The following is a 4,347-nucleotide window of genomic DNA, read 5'->3' as shown; positions in this document are numbered from 1 at the left end:
CTTGTAACATTAATCAAGGCAGGGTAACGGAAATCTATCACCTGTGCGATGAAAGCTTCAATTCATATGCGTGTTTTATATAGCTCATCCGCAAGCCAAACTTCGAAGCCTGTTGCGAACATCGCTCGCATCAGGCTTCGCCAGTGTGCTCACGGCACCCTTACGGATACCACGTACCATGTTACCATGTTAGATGCCCAGTATATGATATATATATATATATATATATATATATATATATAGATATTAATATTATATTATATATATATATATATATGTGCGTGTGTGGTGTGTGTATACAATATGATTCGTACAAACATATGTTATATATGTATATTATATAATTATATTAATATATATATATAGATAATATATATATATGTATGTATATGTCATATCCAACCATGTCTGCCACGTGTGTTATATTAGCCACGCTACAGTTAAGATGTAGCAGAGACACTAGAATAAGAAAAAAGCCGCTGACGCGAGGACACCTTATGAATCAGGAGATGTGAACAGTGCATGCGAGTGCGGCAGGAAGGACGTGTCACCCCGTCCGTCTAAGCTGTTGATGTTCAATCTCATGTGGAACATAGGATGCGATGATGAGAAACACGCATGCCTCTCCTTTTTTGTTTGGTCCGTGCGGAACTCGACACCAAACGGACGCTATGATGCCGCCTCATGGACGTTGGTCATCATGTTTTGCACCTTTGTATGATAATAGTTGCCACCAAGATCTTACTCACATCCCGCGACAGGCGATCCAACGAGGAAGTTCTTCCCACCGTGACCCTCTGAAACACAGAACAGGTTAACATCACGGGACGAAAACCGAAGCTTTAAGCTCTTAAGCCTAAGCCTAAGCCCTTAAACCAGCTTTTCAAATGGAGAATAAAGCATAAATGGCAGCCCCTAATGCATGTAACCCTCTGATCACCACTACGCTGAATCGGCTGCCATGCATTCAAAGCTTTTATCATCCCGTGTTTTACAATATTCCGAAAATGATATCGGGCGACGCCTCCCAGCTGTGAGGTGTTAGCACATGTGCAAATGCGCCAGATCTCGAACTCTGCGATTGAGGCGACAGTGCCCGTTACACGCTCCCTTATCCTTCAACACAAGTCCCCCATGCAGGGAGTCATTATTGGGGGAATGCAGACGCAACGTACTGCCAATCCGCCGAAGGTTCTCAGTAGAAACTGCGGAGGGACTCGCTGTTAGGACTTTTGCGGCGTTTCTTTCTTGTGCCGTCGATTTGCCGACTGCAGAGTTGTGATGGCTCCGGTTCCACCTGCGAAGTGCATCCTGTTTCTCAGGCTGGTGGCCCCTGGGCATCGCATGCTGGCCGCACATCGAGTAAGCGAGCTAACAGGCCCAGAGGCGTGGTACCATGAGTTCATGTGTAAACGCAACTCCCGCAGCGAATCTAGACAATTGCGGAAGCCGGGCTCCACAGGAACGGCCAACGTGACGGGATAGGAGGGCGTTGTGAAAGCAAGCCTGGGTCGTGTTCACGGCGGATCATGGTGATGTCGCAACCTTTCCTGACGGTCAGTAAGCCAATACTCGTGGTGGGCCTCCGCCCTGTGCGAGTCTCCGCAAGCCAATGGGCTTCAAAGGCAGCAGACGTGCCGGTGCCTCCGACTACCACGCCTCCAACACATCTGCGCTACCGATACTCATGTCCCTGAAGATCAGTTACCCCCCTCAAGCACAAAGGCCTCCGCTCAGTCGCACAGGACCTGCTTCTGTTCGTCGAGAGATCACCCCGGACGTGGGAGGAGCCTCCTGCTGCTGTCCACGACCGCATCCATATAGTTGGGGGCTTAAGCCATCTATCTTATCTAGGGGCGTAATTTCCCATTTCTGGAGCTCTTCTTCCATCAACATTTGAGAAGAAATTGGGTCAATTCGATGAAAGCTCATTTTAAAATTGCAGTCTTAGTCTATGTCCGACGAGCGTAGTCATATCTCCTTTTCCGTCTCTCTCTCTCTCTCTCCTCTCTCTCTCTCTCCTCTCTCTCTCTCTCTCTCTCTCTCTCTCTCTCCTCTCTCTCTCTCTCTCTCCTCTCTCTCTCTCTCTCTCTCTCTCTCTCTCTCTCTCTCTCTCTCTCTCTCTCTCTCTCTCTCTCTCTCTCTCTCTCTCTCTCTCTCTCTCTCTCTCTCTCTCTCTCTCTCTCTCTCTCTCTCTCTCTCTCTCTCTCTCCCTCTCTCTCTCTCTCTCTCTCTCTCTCTCTCTCTCCCTCTCTCGCTCTCTCCTCTCTCTCTCTCCCTCTTCTCTCTCTCTCTCTCTCTCTCTCTCTCTCTCTCTCTCTCTCTCTCTCTCTCTCTGTCTCTCTCTCTTTCTCACTCTCTCTCTCTGCTTAGTTCCCAACCCCATTCATTTTGCGAAACACTTTTGATCTCATTTGAATGAAAGCCTGTGCTGCCTAGGTTAGGGCACTATCGTACCTTGGTTCTCAATACTTAAGGTCCTTACGTTATCGACGTTACGCCTTCTCCTTCGCGAAAGAAGCCGCCCGCGGTGCGATCTCTCCAGACCATGTCCGACCCTCTCACGACTGGGGCCTCCTTTCCACAATCATCACGCTGTGTCGGTCATGGACAGGCCTGACCGTGTCGTCACTGCTGATCACCTGCACTAGGCTAGGAGCCTCCTAAAATGTCAAAGGTGAGCAGGACCTTACGTGACGAATGACCGTTACGCCATAGGACTAGTTATTCATGACAATGCGTCTGAAACTACCTGAGGGGTGTGCAGATCATTTGGCTTGAGCATATTCAAATATCTCAAAACATTTTTTCATGGTGGTGGTGCATGCGATGGTATTCCGTCGCTTGTGTAGGGCCATCATGCAGACATTAGCGGACACTTCGCCCACTCTGCCCACCTCGAAGTGCCGCCCTGCCGTGGTGTTCAGTAACTTTCACCATCCCATTTCCATCACCATTACCATTACCATTTCAACCATTACCATTACCAAACAGTGCGGAAAGCCTGGTAGTGTATGTTCCCAGCTTTATAATCACCCGTCTATCTTTCCTAAAACACGTACGAATATTACCCGTCTGTTTTTAGAATTCAGTTAGCGACTCACATATCACGGCAAATTATCGCCAACGGGTGGGCGAGTTATAAAAGATAGTGTCACTGTATTTGTAACTGAAACTGATGATCCAAGGCAAACAAAACACTGGCCCTACCTGGGAACATTCCCGTTTAGCGAAGCCCCAGATATAATATTGTGCGGAGCCGATCCTAGGTTTACGGGCCCAATGCGGTCTGACTTGGGCGACACTAGATGTGGCGTCGCCTACATGGCCTTTGACGACGGCTGCAGCCACAACTGCTCGGCCGGCTAGGCAGCCGCGTAGCCCTAGTGCCACTCACCGAGCCCCGTGTTCCGGATCCCCGCCCCCGCTCATTGAAGACCTTCGCGCAGCTCCTCCTCGGCCAGGTTCTTCTTGGTGATCTCGGTCTTGGTGCCCGCCTGGATGCCGCCCACGAACGGAATGAGGAAGCAAGTGCCGGCCTTGTAGCAGGCGGCACACTGCGCGCCCACACCCGTCTGGTCACACGCGTACTTGGGACGCCGCTTGCAGGCGAAGAGACCCGCTGCCGGGCCGGGGCACGCGCGGTCAGTGCGACGACCCCAGGCACGGCTGCCTGCAGCGCCTCCGAACGGCAGTCGCGGGAAGGGCGTCCAGCCAAACTCTTCTAGTGCTGACGCCATCATGCGTGGTGCTACGATGATGGTGATTTAGGTTGTTTGGATTAGAGCCCTTTCGGGTGGTCATGAACATGTCAGGGCTATGAGATGAAAGGGTGTGACACCCCATTTCGGATGGGGCCCCACCAGGTGCGCTTGGGCCCAATCCAGGCTGATGCATGTGGCCCGCCCCGGACAAGCGGAGTGTCGCGAGGACGTAAAATAACGCAAGAATAAGGGAAGTAGGGCGGATGAGATGGTGAAGTCACTGAAGGTACCACATGTCCCGGAACACATACACGCCGCACATCACCCCCAAGTACGTGGATCACGCTAGTCTACGAGCGGCGCCGGACTGTGGGCGGCGCGGGTCGACGCCCTTGCAAACCCAGTGCTGACCGTGGTCCCGTGTTCACTACACCCGAGCTGACCCCGACCCAATGTTCACTCACCTGAGCTGACCCCGGCCCATTGTTCACTCACCCGAACTGGACCCCGGCCCAATGTTCACTCACCCGAGCTGACCCCGGCCCTGAGCTGAACCCCGGTCCTGAGCTGACCCCGGCCCCAAGCTGACCCCGCCCCGAGCTGACCCCGGGCCCTGAGCTGACCCCGTCCGATATTCACTCAG

Source organism: Pollicipes pollicipes, unplaced genomic scaffold (assembly GCF_011947565.3).
Source record: "Pollicipes pollicipes isolate AB1234 unplaced genomic scaffold, Ppol_2.1 Scaffold_7231;HRSCAF=8579_pilon_pilon_pilon, whole genome shotgun sequence".
NCBI lineage: Eukaryota > Metazoa > Arthropoda > Thecostraca > Pollicipedomorpha > Pollicipedidae > Pollicipes > Pollicipes pollicipes.
The sequence above is the reverse complement of the archived record's forward strand: the minus strand, read 5'-3'. Positions refer to the sequence as shown.